Genomic DNA, 21069 nt, shown 5'->3' on the forward strand with positions numbered 1-21069 from the left:
ACGTGAATTAAGGCATATTTCAGCTTGAAATATTACTAATTTATCATTAATTGTATTTTTTATTAATTGCGTTTATTATTAATTGTCATTATTGAGTGTAATTAGCAGGCTTCGACCTAGGGACACAGAGTAACCAGTATGAGGTTTTGATTACACGGAGTATAAATGACGTCATGATCCGTGTGAAGGGGTGATGCAACAGAACAGGTGGGTCCGTAATGTGCATTACCGTTGTGTGTATTGCTGCTTGGCTGCGGTACGTGTAACAGGCTTCGGCGTAGGGACACCTGATTGAAGGTTACAACTCACGTTAATACTTTAATGGTAGACATTTATTGTCTACACTACGCATATACTGTATATACTGCACCTGCACAGGGTGAAATATATTTTGTGCCGTACTGTGACGGACTGTTTTCATGTTGAGACACGAAGTAACGGCGCTCTCCATCTCCCACTCCACTCGACCAACACAACACTATCGTCCGTGCGTCCTGAACTTCATGCGTTTCTGTGCCCAGGACCGAAGCCTGGTAATTAGTTACCAATGCCATTGGATATTTACCCATTTGCAGTGTGAATGCATACATACATACATACATACATACATACATACATACATACATACATACATACATACATACATACATACATACATACGTCCACACCTGTGGAGTAACGGTCAGCACGTCTGGCTGCGAAACCAGGTGGCTCGGGTTCGATTCCCGGTAGGGACAAGTTACCTGGTTGAGGTTTTTTTCGGGGTTTTCCCTCAATCTAATATGAGCAAATGCTGGGTAACTTTCGGTGTTGGACCCCGGACTCATTTCACCGGCATTATCACCTTCATCTCATTCAGACGCTAAATAACCTAAGATGTTGATAAAGCGTCGTAAAATAACCTACTAAAATAAAAAATACATACATACATACAGACATACATACAAATAGCTTTTAGAGAACCCAGAAGTTCATTGTCTCACACACATAAACCCGCTATCGGTCCTTATCCTGAGCAAGATTAATCCATGTTTTACATAACAGTATTACAAAATTAATGCCTATATTAACATTTAGTAATACTTAAAATACCACATATTGTATTGTGAGTCCCTAAAGTCTGTGTGATGTATCTTGTCTCACTGTGAAAAGAGAGAGAAAGGAGATATGTCTTACTTCGTCTGTATTGTTATGGCAATGGGGGAGTGGAGCGATGCCGTCCAGCCATCCAGTGGTGGAAGGGACCAGTTGATACATTCTGTAGCGCAAAATAAAATTACAAAATATCTCTCTTCGTACTGTGTAGTTCCGTCACTGAGCTTGTCTTTCAAGAAACTGAGTTCCGGTAGCCTGTACAATAACAAGGTTTGAAAAGAATTCTGAAAATTTACAACGCTCCTATAATCTCCACCCTCATTTGAAGGGACTTGGTTTTATTGCTACTGAGACAAGATAAACCAGGTATAATGGCCCGTCCATAGGTTACGCATAGAAGAGACGATATCCAGATATGAAGGGTATCTGCGAATATACTGGGTGTTCATTTCAAAGTGTCATGACGTCACTGTTGTTGGGTCACCGATTTGAAGCGAGTTTCAGCTTATATGTTAGAGAAGTTGCCTATTATTTAAGGCGTTCTTCAATCTGAACTTGAGAACGTGTACGGTATAACTTGAACGTCGTAGCAACAGATGGCGGTCTGTACGGTCTGTGTGCTACCATAACCTCTTTCGAACTGTGTTTTGCGCCGGCAAGTCGTACGCAGGGTATTTGTTATCATCGGTTGCGTACGGTAACATTCCACAACACAAATCAAATGCTCCGTGACCATGTTGACCGTCGAAGTTAAAGTCAACAAATACGTAAGTAATTGTCTTAACCCTCTCCCCATATCTCGACAGTACGTATTTCCAAACAGTTCACATTCCTGCCACTACCGGCGTCACCGTACGTATCGGTACGTACTCTTCAGAATGAACGCCGTACTTGCTAGCCAACTTCTCTGTCTCTTAGGTTATACACCTGAGCTGCGGAAGTGTAGGAAGATTGAATTCTCTAGGCTCATCAGCTAGCCACATGACGACATACAGCGAGCAAAGACACATTTTGAACTGAACACCCAGTACAAGCCGATAAGGGGTGGTCCTCCAGCTTGGGGGTTGGGCTAACAACCCATCACCGTAAATGGAGCTTGTTACAAAACCACAACAAAAGCCTCGGACCTGAGCAAAAAAAAGACCTTTGGGGAGGCCGAGACGTAGATGGGAGCATAACATTAAAACGGATTTGAGGGAGGTGGGATATAATGGTAGGGAATGGATTAATCTTGCTCAGGATAGGGACCAATGGCGGGCGTATGTCAGGGCGGCGATGAATCTTCGGGTTCCTTAAAAGACATTTGTAAGTGGTAGTGCTGATAGCAATAACGCTGACGACAAAAAATAAGAAGCATGAGAAAATTATAAACGCCTTCATAGCACAACTTACTTTCCTGTACGTCGTGATATACGCATTTTGGTTCCTTTACCTCTTAACATTTCCCCACTGTTTACAGCGTCCAGAAGAGCTCATTTGTTTTACTGTCTTTCACTTCTTCCTTACAATTTTATTCCTTTATACTCCCTTCGACCATTGCCCTTTTACTCGCGCCATCATTTGTAACCAAAAGCCAGACACAATCACACATTGCTGCACTCTCATAAACACTGCGGTGACTCTTTCGATACCTGGCTGGCACTTGGGAGGATCTTATTTGCTTTGTATTTATGCTAATTGCACCGACAGTTCGCTATTTATAGTCTCCTGTACTCACGATTCGCGGTGACTTTCCCATGGAGGTCAACATAAAAGCTTCAGAGCAAACTGATTTGCATACAACAATGGAGCATGTTGTCTACACAGATGGCTCTGTAAAGCGAGATCCACCCGAGGAACACATACTTCATAAAGGGAAACTTTCACTCTTAAATTAGTATAACTTTCAAATTTAATTCTTTCACATAAATGACCCTTTAATTACTATTTTTATGAACTCAACGGTTACCTTCCAAAATAAGATAAATTATGCAAGTCGTAATTAAATTTCTCTTGTCTGCGTTCAACAACCTTTTCCATTAATTTCATTTCTTGCGTAAGTTGTTGTTTACTCAATTGTCCGAAGACAGGTCTGAACCTCACAATGATACCAAGAATGCACCACTTATGAGACAACTAGGCCAGGAGATAATGGGGTAGGGTGGTCAGTTCCTTTCCCCCATCCACTGCATACATCGCCTGCTATAGTCCCGTCGCTCTTATTTCCGGCAGCCAATCACGTTGCAGGTTGTTTAGCTTAAATGTAGGTTTAGCTTAAATGTAGTTCTGTTTATAAGTATGCATAAAGGTATAATTATCTGTCTTATTTGAACTGTTGTATCAGTGAAGCGAGGTGAGTCAGTGAAGTTTTGGTTTTACAGTGCAGTGAATAGTTCCGATCAGTGATAATTTATAGCGTCAATGAAATGTGTTCTATAGTGTCAGTGAAATGTGTACTAAAGTGTCAATGAAATGCGTCATAATGCCACTACAGTGAGTGAGATGAGAGTAAAGTGAAAGACTACTGAAACTTAGTCTGCGTTCAACAACCTTTTCCTTTAATTTCATTTCTTGCGTAAGTTGTTGTTTACTCAATTGTCCGAAGACAGGTCTGAACCTCACAATGATACCAAGAATGCACCACTTATGAGGCAACTAGGCCTGGAGATAATGGGGTAGGGTAGTCAGTTCCTTTCCCCCCTCCACTGCATACATCGCCTATTATAGTCCCGTCGCTCTTATTTCCGGCAGCCAATCACGTTGCAGGTTGTTTAGCTTAAATGTAGGTTTAGCTTAAATGTAGTTCTGTTTATAAGTATGCATAAAGGTATAATTATCTGTCTTATTTGAACTGTTGTATCAGTGATGCGAGGTGAGTCAGTGAAGTTATGGTTTTACAGTGCAGTGAATAGTTCCGATCAGTGATAATTTATAGCGTCAGTGAAATGTGTACTAAAGTGTCAGTGAAATGCGTCATAATGCCACTACAGTGAGTGAGATGAGAGTAAAGTGAAAGACTACTGAAACTTATGTAGGGCTTATACATATGTAGGTTGTATTGTAAAATTAGGTTATTTTATGTTTTATTATTAATTGTAATTATTGTGTTATTGTGTATCGTATAATTGTATTGTGTATACCACTGCCACCGGGTGCTTGCCCACTTGCAGTGTAAATAAATACATACAAATACATACATTTAAACGTGTGCGGCTTGTTATTCGCTGATGATGACGTTATGCATTTCCTAAGGCTCGATAAATACTTAATATAATCGCCCGCCATTTTGGCTCTTTCGTTGGCGTTCGAAGAAAGAACACTAAGACGTTATTTGCTCAATTATAGTGCGTTTGATTTATTATCATAGGAGCTACGACATGATAATGTTTAACGGTGCGGCAAATAAATTCCTCGTCTGGTAGCTCGGCAACGAAAGAACAAAAATAACGAACGATACTACCTACCTAGACTTTGTAGAGCCTTCACTTCTTAAGGCGTAAGCAAAGAGGAGGAGTCACGCCGGGAATAACAGCGTCGCGACTATAGCTACATATTACACTAATCAGACTTCAGATGCATACAAACAATTGTTCTTCCTCTGACATATATCGTCAAGTGAGATGTACTGCCTGATAATAGATGTACATATCAGCCAGAACCTCAATCAGAGGATTCTTGCGTGAGATGAAGAAATAAGTAAAATTAACTGCTCACCACGTTCCCAGACCAGAATTTTTCTGGTAAAATTAATTATTAAATGTTTAATTATTCGTAGACAAAAATAAAGAAGTGTATGTAGTATTTGCGGACCTGGAAAAGGCTTCTGAAAGTGGGATTGGAATAAACTTATGGGGATCCTGAAGAATATAGATGTGGATTGGAAACAGAGGATGGTGGGATATGATGGTAGAGACTGGATTAATCTTGCTCAGGATAGGGACCGATGGCGGGCTTATGTGAGGGCGGCAATGAACCTCAGGGTTCTCTGAAGGTCATTTGTAAGTAAGTAAGGTAAATAGAGTCGTTAATAAACTTCGGATTTTCGGATTCCCCGTTTGTACTAATCCACACACATAAAATTACCCATATCTTTCTTCACATTAATACATAATTTCTACCACTTAGTCTAAAAAAATAATCTTATTCAGACGCTTGTAATGCCCCATTTTGATTATTGCGATTCCTTGCTAACTAATGTAAGTTCACTCTTAGCTGAGAGACTACAACGTGTTCATTACGTGTGCATACGATTCTTCTGCAATACTCGTAAATTTGACCATATAACACCTTCCCTCCAGTTACTTTCATGGGTGCGTCTGAAGGAACGAAGAACAATACATTCACTGTCTCTTCTGTTTAGGATCATGCATACTTCTACTCCGAATTATCTCTTATCGCGCTTTCAATTTCTCACAACTCTTCGAAACCGACATCAAGCACTTCTTTCTATCCCTCATCATAGAACGTCTTTATACTCATCTTCCTATACTGTAGAAATACCTCGCCTCTGGAATTCGTTACTTAATGATGTCAGGGACTGCCGGACTTTATCACAATTCAAAATTAAATTGGAAAATGTTGTCTTAGTTAATGTTTTTAGGTATTGCTAGAAGTATTGATTTGTGTTTTTTTTTTCTTTTTCTTTTTTAATCCAGATAAAAATTGCAAATTTCTTCTTTATGTTAGTTAATTAGGATACAATTAATTATGATACTTAACTACTCACTTGAAGTTTGTGTGACTGCACCTGTGTATATTTTTGTGTGGCTTTACTTTGTTTACAGTGTTTTTTCTCTTTCTTTCTCTTTATTTCTTGTATAGCTTTACTTTGTATATAGTGTATTTTTTTTCTGTTTATTTCTATTATTGTATTTGTAATCCTGGTGTTGTGGAAGAGAAGGCCTGATGGCCTTAACTACACCAGAATAAATAAATAAATAAATAAATAAATAAATAATGGCCCAACTCTCTCTAAAAGGATGTTTTTTCTTCAGACACAAGGTTGAAGACAAAAAAAAAAAAAAAGACTTCTCATCAGAAGTACGTAGCGGGAAGGGAAACTTTGGTTATTATGTTGGTCGGTCGCTACCCTATCTACCATCGGAACAAGGCACAAATTGTGTGTTGAAACAAATGGGACCGTTGTGTGGGGGAGACGCTGACCCTGTGCACACAGCAGGATCGCTGCGGCCAGACTCCTCAATCAAGCACGAGGACTTCTGACGCCTCTCTTAATCGGTAGATCACGTACAGCCCTTCCATAATACAGCAGTTACACACAACTAAGGGTGATGTTCGTTGGACGAATTACTGAAGAGGAATGCTCGTTTAGCCCGCCAGTGCACGGGTTGGGCCTATGACACACAGATGCAAATGTTTTGTTACATTTCTCACAGATACTTAGAAAAAGTTGATCACTTGTGACTCTCAGTACCTTCCTGTTGAAACATCTCCTGTAGTCAGGCACACTTGCAGCAAAGAAAATCGTTTAGTTTGTGTTCTTCGAACTCTACATTTTTTATACTTTTGCAATTATTTGACTATTATATTGTCAGTACTATTACTATTGTTTTAAATACAGGGACATCATTTTATTTTTACTTCAATTTTTATTGTACCTGAGTTTTTGAATGTACTTCACTCCCACCCCTTCTACTAAGGAAGTTCCAACTCCACACAGAACCAAGACCGCAGATAGTAAGCAGTACTGAGTTACTGGGTATAGTACGTTCCAGAAATATGTTCGCGTTTTCCAATGACGAAAGAGCTTTCAATATTGAATCATATTTTCGCACAGGTACTGTCCGTTTGCCTACGTCGCATCCCGATTTCCCCCACCTGCTTCTGCTCGCCCCTCTGTAAAAGCTGGGCTGTCTTAGCTCTTTTCTGAAAACATTAATTTCTCTTAGGAATTGGACGTTTACGTAATATTATACAGCTGTTTAATTTAACTTAGATAAAAGCGCCTCGTTAAGTAATTAACTGTCACGTGATTTCCTCCCTTTCTACAATCCTGCGGCATAACCACTTGGACGGACAGTAGATAGCATGTCTGAGTAATTTTATATTTTCGGGTCGGGCAGAAGTGAAGATTGAATTCACAGTACGTAGAGTAGGTATAGAATTATTTCAACATGAGTTACTAGTACGAAGGACGAAACTGGCAATTGGAATTAGATGCAATAGTCTATAGTGCGATAATATGCACAAAAGAACTGAAGCCTGTATCGAAATGAACGGCCACCATTTTCAAAAATGTGTTTAAATATCCATATTATGATTATTTTTCAAGTTAACTTCATTCTCTATATTGTACGCTAATGTGCTGTAGACAGTATAATATACACTGCATAATGAATACGTCCACATGGACAGTTCAGTTCGTGAGTAAAAACACTCATTTTAATACTTTACTGTAGTTTGATTAAACAAAAACCTAATGAAAATTATCAAACTCAAAATCGCGATATTTCCTAGTTTACGTAAATGGATGAACTACTTTTGTTCCATCCTATACCTAGTAGAGTGATTTGTGTTTTACGCCAGTATCATCGAACTCAAGTCTTGGAGGGGGGAGCAAGCGGTGTTTCCGGTTCTCTAAAGGTATAGACAGGTTAATATTAAAAATGTTAGTAAAAATAAAACGATGTCCCTGTATATTTACAGTAGTTTTATATGGATTTAATACTCCATGCTGGAAGAAAGTTGTTAGATTTTACGACCATTTTGTTCTTAGATCTAAAACTTAAGATAATAATGACAAGAATAAAGCAAGACGTGAAAAAGAGAACTATGATAAAACCAATTCGAGAGATATGGTAAGATTTTCAGGATTATTTGATGAATATGTCTGGGAAAGAAATATCCGACAATGTATTTTGCAAAGACAGAAAAACCAGATACTCATGCTGTCTATGTAATAAGTATCTGTGTTTAGAACATTCATCGTTCTTGTGCAGTGACTGTAAAATGGATACGTAAGTTGTATTTTCATATAATAAAGTTAAAATATGATTTTTAATACCGAGTCATCATTTTGTTTTTACTAAAAGTTCTAATATTAACCTGGCTATACCTTTGGATTAACGGTTGAGAACCGCAAACACTATGTTACCCCCTTCCACGACCGGAGTTTGATGATACTAGTGTAAAATACAAATCATTTTACTAGGTATAGGAGGGAAGAAAAGTAGTGCATCCATTTACGTAAACTAGGAACTATTACGATTTTGAATGTAATAATTTTCGTTAGGTTTTTATTTACTTAGAATACACTACAATATTAATAATAATGGTGTTTTTACTCACTAACTGAACTATCCAGGCAGTGATATTATGTTAGTCATACAGAGAATGAAATTTATGACCGTAAAAATTCTGCTTGAAAGCAACATCATATAAGTAGCAAAATTAGATTTGTTATATTGAATTATTTCAACATTACAATTCCTTGTTTGTTAAAATATGTGTATGATAAAGTTATGCAATTTGTGTTCTTTTGTTTTGTGTGTTTTTGGAAAATATAATTTCAATTAATGCTTCGCCATAAATGTTGTGACTAAAACCTTGTGCATCCCTCGTGTTTATCGTACGGCTCATCCTCCCCCACACGTTACCTGCACTTTATGTTTTCGCTGTGCCTAAACGAGACGCTCTACTATATTTGGTAACGTGTACAAGTGCAATGTCGAAACACCAGTCGTATTATTTGCATTCACCATTGACATCCCGTGATGTTGAACGGTCGTCCTCAAAATATAAAAACTGTTTGAGTGATCGCCGCAGGACGTTTCGATTCGCAAATCTTCGGATGTATTTTGTTGTTCATTGTAATGCCGGCAACGAAACCGAAGAAGACGGAATCTTGCATGTACAAGGTATGTATTCATGTACTTTATTTTCAATCATAAACAGACTGTACTACCTTTGTTTATGTCAGCAGTGTGCGCCCAGTACCGAGTGTGTAAAAACTATAGTCAATGCTTGCGTACATTGATTGCTAAAGTATTCCGATTCCACCCACGAATTATGACAAATTATGTACTAACTTCATTACTTCTAGGAATTTACATGGGTTGGACAAAAAGTAATGGCAACAGTTCGATATTTCTGACATGGCTTTATTCACAGGGGTACAACATTTACGTACCTTCTATATAGTCGCCCCCCTTATTTAGTACCTTTTGCCAAATGTTTGGAAGCCGTCGTACACCATCAGGGCGTTCATTTTTGTTGATGTTCCGTATTGACCGCCCTAAAGCACGGATAAGTTCATCTCTGGTATTGTACCGGGTCCCTCGCAGTGGTTCTTTCACTTTGGTGAAAAGATCGTAATCGCATGGATCATATCGGGTGAGTACGGTGGATGTTCCAGTAGTCCGCGTTTTCCGTCTGCCTTGGAGGTACCGCGTGGTGCAGTATTACCCCATCAATGTCATACGCCACAATGAACATCTCCTTCACAGCACTTTGTGTAGGGCGCACTTTCTTTGGACGAGGAGATCCGGGATGCTTCCATTCATTTGATTGGCGTTTCAAGTTTGGATCATACGAGCGAGTCCAGGTTTCGTCCATAGCGACGATTCGTCCAAGAAAGTCGTCACCTTTCCTTTGGTACCGGTGCAACAAGTCCTTCCCGGAACGCTTTAACCCCTCGTGCAACTGTGCGATATGGCAACGCTGCATCGCCACATGCTTCACGCAGTCCCTGAAAACATTCTTGTGCACTACGACTTCGTGCCATTTCAATTTTGATCCAGGAACGTTGCTCTAGTTTTGTAAGGATGGTCTTAGGGCGCTCGCACTATCCCTATGAAAGTGAACGTTCTACACACTGCAGCAGATTGATGGAGTACTGTCGCCGCTGGCTGCATTAACTCATTTAACAGTCCTTGTTCATGTCCACACAGCTGGCAGCTCTCGAACGCACCATCGTCATGTGACAGCAGTGTTGCCATTACTTTTTATCCAACATATGTATTTTCGGTACTTTCTTAATTTCCATTGTTTCATTTTCGGAAAGAAGATAGCGTTGGTACTGATATCTCTTCATAAAATTGTGATGGAATTTATAACACGATTATTTGACCCTACAATGGCGCATTCTCTTTCACAGATCTCCTGCAAATCAAAACCGATTTCCTTCGTACGAAATTTTCAGTTCAGCGAGCTTCGGTTTATGGCAAGAAAAAAAATTGTTTCAATCTACAGAAATTACAGGACCACGCCAAGCTGGTCCACCATTTCCGCTGGCAGTATGGGTGGCGACGACAACAGTGGCAGTTTCCTGCAATTCAGAGACTCCCACATCACCAGGATCCAAATCATACCTTTGTGTGAATACAATAACTTAGCCTAATTGTCTTCATAGTCAATGTGTACATGTGCAGTGGAAAAGGTAGCATCTAGACAGAACGGCAATGACTACATCTGAGCGATGTGTGGAGAAGATGGAATATTCGAAACTTTTGTATTATATATATTTTATTTTACAGCCCTACCACTACCCAATACTGGTTCAACTACGATCTACTGTTTTGTAAATATGTTTATGCTCGACCATGCCGAAATGTAGTAATTATACACCTGGTAGCAGCTCTTTAATGGACCTCATTAAAGTACACCTATTCATTAAATTTCAGGTGTTCCACCAATCAGAAAACACAATTGTAGCAATATGAAAGCGCAAGTATCGATTATTCTCGGATATGCAATCGAAAGACAACTAGCGAAACGTCACGGAGGCTGGAAATCCAATACTGTCGCAGGAGGTTATGTTCTGTTACTATAATAATTAGAGTTAATTGTAAATAATATTCAAATAAATTCAATTTGTCATCTCGTTTTTCAATGTCTAAATCAATTTCAAGGTTATATCAAGATTAATCTCTATTTTACTCCCTAGATTATATCAAGGTCAATGACATTTGTTTCAAGGAAAAAATCAATACTTTCGCGTCTGCGCACATCTCACAATTTACGAGATATTGCACAAGGTCAGTTCTGCTTCCCAGTCAGATAAGAATAGCATGAATACTTATGAATAATTTCAAGTTAGAAATACGGTCGAGCATAAAAAGTCGTATGAAACTTGCCTATAATGGTAATTAAGACGCTCGTATGAAAATTATGAAACTCGCTTGCGCTCGTTTCATAAATATACTCGCGTCTTAATTACTACCATTATAGGCTCGTTGCATAATGTACTATTTACTTGAAGGAAGTAAGGAGACAGGTTTGGAAGTAAACCCCGAAAAACCAAAGTAGCCTATATGATTATGTCTCGTGACTAGAACATAGTATGAAATGGAAATATAAAAATTGGAAATTCATCCTTTGTAAAGGTGGAAAAATTCAAGTACCTTGGAGCAACAGTAACAGTCATAAATGACACTCCAGAGGAAATTAAACACAGAATGAATATGAGTTGATAACAGACAAATTGTCATATAATCCTCTGTATAAACATCAAGGGTTTTCACATAAGTATAAGAACAGGAGTCAAAACATCACTTATGGAGGGGTGTCCTTAAACTTTTGGTAGGGTCTGTACAAGCGATCTTTGCATTTTAATATATTTTTTTGTCTTATAATATTAATTCTAATTTTCTCCTTCCTTGATACTCTAACAGATCTCCGCCAGAAATTGCAAAACAAACAAAATTATAATTTTATATTTTAAATCATTTTAATACACGACACAAATCAGTTCTCCATCTACCCTCTGTTAGTTTCAGCTGTTAAAAGAAACCGTTCAATACTCATGTATTATTGTCTTCAATGCACTGCCTAATTACTAAGGAAAGGAAGTTCATGCATTTGTGTATTTGTTCTCTATCATTGTGTGAATATGCTGAAAGATTATCTACATGAATCACAAATTTCTGAATACAATAATATTACTTTTATTATCCATAAAATTGCGTATTTTGCCTTTATTTATAAAAGCATCATATTTTAACATTTATGCAAGGAAACTGCATATTATGTACGTTTATTTGTCTTTCCCTCATTTTTAAAAGTGTGTAACCTCGTAAAGACGACTAATTTATGTTTATGAATTTTGAACGTAACGATGACGCCCTCATAGGGAGCCTCTCAAGTTAGCAATTGGTATTCCTTTACTGCAGTCTAGCAGATTTCGATAGAACAATATCCAGTTTAACATCAGTTCCAGGAAATGTAGGAGATAAAGTGAAAGAGAAAACAGGAAATATTCTTTCCAAAAACCCTGGCTATTATCAACTTAAAGAAATTCAAGATATTCTCGAAAGAAAAACACCCCAAAAACCAACAAAATTTTCTATAGAACAGCTCACAGCTTTTGTGCAAGCCCCTTTTATTTCTTGTGACGTAGAACGAATTTTTCGCGCTACAAAGCTATGCTGAGGGACAACAGGCGAAGAATGACAACAGAAAACATACGTCACTGCTTAGTTGTGAACTGTAACAGCATAAATGGAGCATTCAGCAGTGAGGCAAGCACTTCAAAATCCATAGACTAAACGTAAGTTACCTATACCTTATTATTCTGTTAAAATAATCTCAGACTGGTAATGCATATTTATATATTTTTACAGCATAAATGCATACATATTCTTCACGTTTTTAGGGCATGAACTTCCTTTCCCTGATAATTACCTTAAAGCTTTGAAGGGCCAAAAGAAAAGGCTTAGAACACAATTAACAAAATTTCTGCATACCCTTCTACTCAACTGATAAATTGTTATGCTTATAATAGTACATTATGCAACGAGCCTATAATGAAGGTAATTAAGAAGCGAGTATGGATATTTATGAAACGAGCGCAAGCGAGTTTCATAATTTTCATACGAGCTTCTTAATTACCATTATAGGCGAGTTTCATACGACTTTTTATGCTCGACCATATTTCTAACTTGGTATTATTAATTTTCTTTGTATCTGACCTTGACCAATGTCCCGTATGTTGTGAGATGTGCGGAGACGCGAAAGTATTGATTTTTTCCGAGGAACATGTTCGCATTGACCTTGCTAGGCCATAAGAACCTACAGAGATAACATTGAAATTAAATTAGACATTGAAAAACGAGATGACAAATTGAATTTATTTGAATATTATTTACAATTAACGCTGATTATTATAGTAACAGAACATAACCTTCTGAGATAGTATTGGATTTCCAGCCTCCGTGACTTTTCGCTAATTCTCTTTCGATTGCATATCCGAGAATAATCGATACTTTCGGTTTTATAACGGTAGAAAGCTGACCTGTCATTGGCTGAACAGTTGTAACCTGGGTCGTCATTGGCTGAAAGACCTGACCTTTAATGAGTAGGTGTACTTTAATGACATGCATTAAAGGTCTGCTACCAGGTGTATAATTACTACATTTCGGCATGGTCGAGCATAAATTTAATTAATATATATTGCATATTTTTGTATATCTTTTGACTTCTTCCACAACTCAAAGCTACAATACTGATGTAAGATTTATGAAATGCAATAAATGAAAAAATAAATATGATACCATTTGTAAGTCTTCTTGTCACTTAAGAATGTTACAGAACTCGGTTAGATCATCCGTTATCTCGTGAAACCAAATGCATTCATGCGCCGTAGCTCATAGTAAGAATATAATGGTGGGGAGGGGGGTAAGTGAGCTAGCTAGTTTGAAGTGGAAGCGTAGAAAGGGAGCGAAGTTTCTCAGTCCGCTTTTTCCTTCCCCACGAGCGCAGGGAGATTTCACGAGATACCGAATGGCCTATAAGACCGACGATAAAAATTATAGGCAACAAAATATATTTAAAAATCAGAGTCATGAAACAGACAATTTTTTTATTACACGCTTTAACCGATTCGCAAAAATACAGTTAAGATATAATTGTTCATTTTCTTGAATTATCACATCCATGCAGTGTTCAGGTAGCTCTCAGTTGGTAGAGGAACCGGAAACGGACTGGAAGGTTCTGGGTGAAGGAGAGGTTTTTCCACGTAGAATACGTCTTTTCCTGCATCGACCCGGAATCCGTGCTGAAACAAGAACGACACAATTTCAAATGCTGCAACAACACTACCAGTCACAACCGAATGCTAATGTTATGTAGTGGTTAGGCCATGAACCAATGTAACTTGTGTGACCATGCCCAGTGACGTCACTCCCCTTCTTTACGCACAGAGGGCGCCCAAGTTGAGCTACCCAGGAACTTCACTCGACACCGTCTCAATTTTTCCCCTTTCTATCCACATAACTATTTAATTCAAACGCAAACTTACTAGGCACTTGGTCAGTAATTGAGACTCGTTCAGACATGGCTTCTTGTAAATACGTAGTTATCTTATTCTAGCATAAAATATTTCAATATCCGGTAATTTCATCACTATAGAATTTTGTTATTCTAAGTTTAATTTGTAATTCAGTAAATACAGAAATATTCTTTGTTCTTAACTTCCATGATAAAATATCTAGCTTTCATTAATCAGGTAATCTTGTCGTACTTTAATTTTTATTGTAATTGTAATTGTAAATTTAATATTAATTGTAATTTTATTCTTCATATTGTAATTGTAATCCCCTGGTAGAGGGGCAGAGAAGGCCTGACGGCCTTATCTCTACCAGGTTAAATAAATAAATACTACTAGTAATAACTGTTAACAGAAAGCCACAATTTCAAGTCAGAAAGAGTTTCTGTGCACTTCATATGGGTTTCTGGCTTGTCAGCCCACTCCAGTTACGTGGATAAAAAGGGGAAAGACGGTCGGGTGAAGTTCCTGGGTAGCTCAGTCGGTGCAGCGTTGGTGCGCTAAGTCAAAGGTCCCGGGATCGATACCCGGCCCCGGAACAAATTTTCCCTTGAATTTATTCAAGAAAAATGTAATGTGCTACATATAAATAGACTATAGTAGTACAACCAATTACGAGTTGTCGTGCTTGGTAGTATTCATACAAAATTAGGGTCACATTTGTTCTGGTGCGAGTGTAACAAATAAGGTGGATAAATAACTAAACTGTACTTAAGCCCCCGTCCATTAGCAAGCAGAAGAGGGTAGGATGATTGACATCTTCCTGGCACCGCCCTTTAAAACAACAGCCAATATACTGTACAAAGGACCAGGACTACCACTACAGCGCTCTCCCCTTGGGGGGTATGAGATTACATCGCTCAGGCAGAGAGAACGCTAAAAATACGGCCATACGAATACACCCCTTTAGAATATGCAACTTCCACTTGCATTTTCTTGGAAACGTGTGCTACAGCTACTATCATTATTACTCGTATCTATCTCCGATTTATTTTCTTCGGTCTGTCGTTTTCTTTCATATAAAAAATAGGTTGCAGCCGCCAAATTACTCTTCAAGGAACGACCACTCATATAAATTGAGGGAAAGACGGCAGAGGACGGACACTGGAAAGTTTTCTTTTCTTAATCGTACTATCAGGGACTGGAATGCTTTACCTGCAGACTTACTAAAGGCTTTACCAACAACCAAAAATGTATTTAAAAATAGGCTTAAGGACCTTACTAATAGACGGTAATTATACACAGTATTTAAAGGGTGTAAATGATATGTTGTTATTGAAGTGTTGTATCAGTGAAGAATTATGTTGTGTCAGTGAAGTGTGTTGTATCAGTGAAGAAGTATGTCGTGTCAGTGAAGTGTGCTGTGTAAGTGAAACGTGTTCCTGTCAGTGAAGCTTTATAGTTTATAGTGGCAGTGCATACTATTTGAACAGTGAAATGTTTTTGAAGTGTTAGTGAAATCAGGATAGAATCAGTGAAATGTGTCGTAGTTCCATTGCAGTGAGTGAGTTGACAGCGAAATGAGTGTAATTTGAAAGGTACTTGTGCAGACATGAACATATCATACTCGTGGGTTTTAGTTCGATCTTAGTTTTAAGATACAAATTAGATTTATTTCAAATGTTATTTTAAGTGATCGTTTCATTTAATTTAGTATATTCCCTGTTGTTGTTGTTATTATTAATTATTGTTAGTATTAATTATTAGTATTATTATTAATTGTATTTTTAATTAATAAGTTTATTATTGTCATTATTGAGTGTAATTAGTTACCACTGCCACCGGGTATATACCCACTGCAGTGTGAATAAATACATACATTTCCTATTACAAACTATAGGCCTATGCATAACAGATTTTAACATATACTGAGTAACATTTTTCTAAATCGCATATTTGCAATTTACTAATTTTACATTTCGGTTGTTTTGATATTCAATTTTAACCTTTAAGGGGTTAGGTGTAGCTTACAGCAGTAAAATTTTTGGAAATATTCATCAATTTTTTCCTCCATTACTGTATCGTGTACAATAATGAAAATTCATATGTGTAAAACACTGTTCTTCTGCTATAATATGAAAAAAAAAAAATGTTACGATTAAAAAAGACTGCCTCCGTGGTCTGTTGGTCAGCATGCTGGCTTACAGATCAGGCGGTCCCGGGTTCGATTCCCGGGCTCGGCTCTCGGTGAATTTTTCTTGAAGAAGAAGAATTCCCTGGGTGTCTGGAAATTTGTATGAATGTGAGTGTGATTGTGAGTGTGCCGGGTTAATATTAACCAATCATCACAAATATAAAAATACATCGGGACTGTCGCTGGGCAGTAACCTGAACACACGTTTCAGCGTCACATTGTTGACAAGTAACTCCATCTGTCAGCACAACCATAAAGCATCTAATAGATGCTATAGAGTTATCAACAACGAAGGAAAAAAAACGATTTAAAAATTACTTTTTTCTTTTTTCAAAATTAAAAATGGTGGCAGTTCACTGTGCAATGATGAAGCGTTTCCCTCATAACTCATAAACTTGTTAACTTCTTCATGTTCTTTCTCTTTTATTTTATTGCTGAAACTCAAGTTTACAATAGGCCTATCATACTTTTTCAACTACATTTCTTAATGAATAATAATTTTTTTATTTTGTGTTCGAAGGAAATACTGATATTTTACCATTTTAAACGAATATAATGTAGCAGATATGTGTCTTAAATATTCGGAGGAGTAAAAAACACAAAATTCGACCCTTGGCGGCTCGCCCTTCTCTTACGGAACGCCTCATATAAAAACAATAATACGTATCTTTGTTCCAGCAATAAAGTATTATTATTATTATTATTATTATTATTATTATTATTATTATTATTATTATTAATTACATGGAATCCATGAACCCCCAGTCACTTTCGTTATCAGCAAGACTTAAAATCGACATTTCTAACCGAAGTTTGCAAACAAATTCCGAAATGTGCTATTACAAGTTTTGTGTGTCATATTCCATCTGAATTTATTATTCTATAGGTCTACTAATAATTGTATGACATGTAGGGATATGATACTAGTATACAGCTTTCTCCAATGAATCGGTCAATGGTCCAAATTCCTCGTAAGCTATTTATTTTACACCATCTTCAACCTCTGCACCCAGCGAGAAGAAACACAAGTTTCACAACCATATAAATCAAAATAACCAGTAAAACACTGATTTTATAATAATATATTCTAGCCCCCAACTTTCTCGAAATAAAACAAGCACATAACTTCCCATCTAAGTGATGGCTTGAACTTTTCCGAACTTATCACGCGGTGTACTTCCTGCTGAATGTTGTTTGTTGTTGCTGACGGTGCTTAAAGCTGCAAATCTTAATGATCAGCTGCAGTAAGAAGTGTCAATTACTTGTCGCTGGTGAAGAAAGCGATTTCGCAGTAAGTAATTTATGTGATATTTATGGCGAGATGAGGACTTCAAGAACAGTATCACCTAGAGCTGCTTAGACAACGGTCTTCGGTGCAGGTACCGTTGCGAGAAGCAATTGAGCATGCTCTAAGTTCAACGTCACGGCCATGACTATTATTACATCTGCAATTTTTGTGCTTTTTGTAATATGAAAGACAGTGAAGAATATCATAAGGCTCAATGTATACGTTTACAGATCTGCTAACATTCGTTAAAAATCCTTTCTTAGAATTAAGTGAACTCGCTCGTGCTACACGAAATTAATATGTGATGATTAGACATCGGACTTTAGGTAAAAACTTATTTTGTACCTGAAGAGATGAACTTATATTAAGTCATATTAAGTAACTGGCCACCCCATTATCTCCTGGCCTAGTTGCCTCATAAGTGATGCCCTCTTGGATATAACACTTGTGAGGTTCAGACCTATCTTCGGACAATTATTGACTAAACATCAACAACACGTTTCATGGACTGTTGTAACAGTGACAATTTTATGCAAGCTAAAAATGCCTAATTTGACGCAAGAATCTATTATAGCCTAGACTATTTTAAAATGTTAATAATAAAATGTTTATGTTTTCTTTTCTTTGTAACGATAAAAATAATTTCGCTTCAACTTCGCGAAATGGCAAGCATTATACTGTAGATGGGGTAACTTGCATCTCATGTGCTAAGGATCTTCTTAAGGAGAGATTCTAGAGATTCTTGGTGAAAAATGTGAACATTTAGGGATTTCCCCCCCCCTTAAAACACGATTACTACAGTTTTTACAACGGAATAGGGGTTACCGAGTTTGGACCCTCCCTTGAATTAAAAAAAAATGACATATTCAGATTTGAGTATTTTTTATCCATAATCGTTTTCCCTTCTCTAATTTTTCACTGACAGAGTAACAAAATCTACATCGACATAAGGCATAGTCCTACCCCTCCTTCAATATAATCCCTGTGCTTGCCCTTCGGCACGTTCGAATATTATAACATGCTATCTTTATTATAGAGATATCTACCACCTAGTACTGACTTTGTAATAAAATGAAGTCAACACAATAAAAAATTGAACTTATTGTGAAACATATTGAAAAGGTTGTTGTGACAGTTCTACAGTGCAGATGTTAAATATTGTGCATTGTCGATTTTAAACTCATTTTAAGAGCGATATTAATTATTTTGTTAGTTTGACTTCTGACTTTGTTGTGAAACGTTCGTTTCACATTTTGTGTATTTGACAGTTCAAATTTTTAATATAAACTTTTTGTGTAAGTGTAGGCCTAATAATGACACAAGCATTTTTTATCATAGAAGATTAAACAGAAGTTAAAAATTGTTAAAAATTGGATGGCTGTAAAAAATTACGTTTCAAAGATTTTATAAGGATATTCATCAATATGTTCTATTAGAACACAGTAGTCTATAAATTAATAAATATACCGTAACATAATAATAATAATAATAATAATAATAATAATAATAATAATAATAATAATAATAAAAATAATAATAATAATAATAGTAATCTACAAAATTCAAAATACCGATGATGTAAATTGTAAAAATAATTTAATAATGACAAAATTTGGCGTATGCCACTGGTTTCTTTCAAACTTTTAAGGGCATTCCTTCAAAAGAGATATTTCACTTCTGTATGAAACTCCTGACGTTTAAAGACTACAGGGACGAAATGCTTATGAAAAATGAAGTTTTTTTTTTTACTGCAAACACTATCTTTCTAGGCCTATCTTTCAAACTGTGGATTATATAAAAAAAATGTCTATTATGAAAACTTAATGAAAAATTACTTTTTTTCTTGTACGAAAAAAATTACTCCAGAATGAGTGGACTTAGATCAATGAATTCTGGGATTTACGTTGAAAAAAAAAAAACATTATTCTAAGGGGTGGTAGTATTCATCAAAATCGTCAAAACAAGAAAAAAAATTAGTCTAGCGAACATGGGTCCTAAAATTAAATTTCGTACGAAACAAGGGTTTTGAAATTAACATTGTAAGAACATGATATTAATTTTATGACCCGTGTCTAATAGATCTTTCTTCTTGTTTTTTTGAATACTATCACCTCTCAAAATATTGAATGCTTTTTCTTTAACATCCTGTATAGACAACTAGGGAAATAGGCCTACACCACTGTTGAAGGCAATTTCCAAAGGCCAAGATTTTTATAAGACACTTAACTATAATACAGAAGTAGGTATAAGAAAAATGTTTATTTAATTTTTAGCAAGATGTGATGAAAGATAATATTACACATAATTTTAGAGCCTATTTCGTACTTTTATTAAGCCTATTTTAAAATCTAACTTTTAGAGAAAAAAAAATCCTAAGGGTGGTGGTAATAATAATAATAATAATAATAATAATAATAATAATTGCGCCCGAGCACGAGCTTCTGCTCTTTCGGGCTGCAATGCCTACTGTAGTTCAAGTGTAAAGTATTAAATAAATAAATAAAATTAAATTAAAATTCAAAATTACCTTCAATTTAAAATAATAAAAATAATAATAATAATAATAATAATAATAATAATAATAATAATAATAATAATAATAGCCTATGAATCTAGTATTTAGGTCTATTTAAGATGGGCCAGCTATCAGAGATCATAATGTGCAAATTTTCAGTATCAAAGACATCCATACATTTTCTGCTATAAAAAAAAATAGAAATAAGTCCCATTTCATTACCGGAAATCGAATCCCGATCGTCTGGTTTTGCAACTACACTCGCTAAGCTTGCGCCACAGCGGAAGGCACAATAAAACTTGTGCATGTAATAATTTGAGGCAGTCAATTATTGTGTTAGGTGCGTCTATTTCATCTGACAGATGAATACACCGGTGGTAGCATGACTGGATAACAAGTACTAATTGAAGGTCAGAGGTTAACATCCTGGTTACGATAAAGAGTAATGTTCGCATGGTAGGAATCAATCACTCGGGAGCCAATTCAGCACTGCAAGCACGAGGCAGATGAAGGATCCTCTCCACTTCTTCACGCGAGCTGTGTTCTATACTGGGTGTTCATTTCAAAGTGTGTCATGACGTCACTGTTGTTGGGTCACCGATTTGAAGCGAGTTTCAGCTTATATGTTAGAGAAGTTGCCTATTATTTAAGGCGTTCTTCAATCTGAACTTGAGAACGTGTACGGTATAACTTGAACGTCGTAGCAACAGATGGCGGTCTGTACGGTCTGTGTGCTACCATAACCTCTTTCGAACTGTGTTTTGCGCGGGCAAGTC

At 36.7% G+C, this 21069-nt stretch overlaps 1 long non-coding RNA gene across 2 annotated transcripts in view; it reads right to left on the minus strand.

The window, feature by feature from the left end:
* Positions 1-21069, minus strand: part of LOC138702021 (uncharacterized) — a 248757-nt gene that overhangs the window by 127411 nt on the left and 100277 nt on the right. Inside the window, exon 3 of one of the 2 annotated variants that reach the window (XR_011332769.1) lies at positions 13864-14086. The exons of the other annotated variant lie outside the window; for it this stretch is intronic. This is a non-coding gene — a long non-coding RNA (uncharacterized lncRNA). Of the gene's footprint in view, positions 1-13863; positions 14087-21069 lie in introns of those variants that run through there. 2 annotated transcript variants of the gene reach the window in all.

This window comes from Periplaneta americana, chromosome 6 (genome assembly GCF_040183065.1).
Source record: "Periplaneta americana isolate PAMFEO1 chromosome 6, P.americana_PAMFEO1_priV1, whole genome shotgun sequence".
Classification (NCBI taxonomy): Eukaryota; Metazoa; Arthropoda; class Insecta; order Blattodea; family Blattidae; genus Periplaneta; species Periplaneta americana.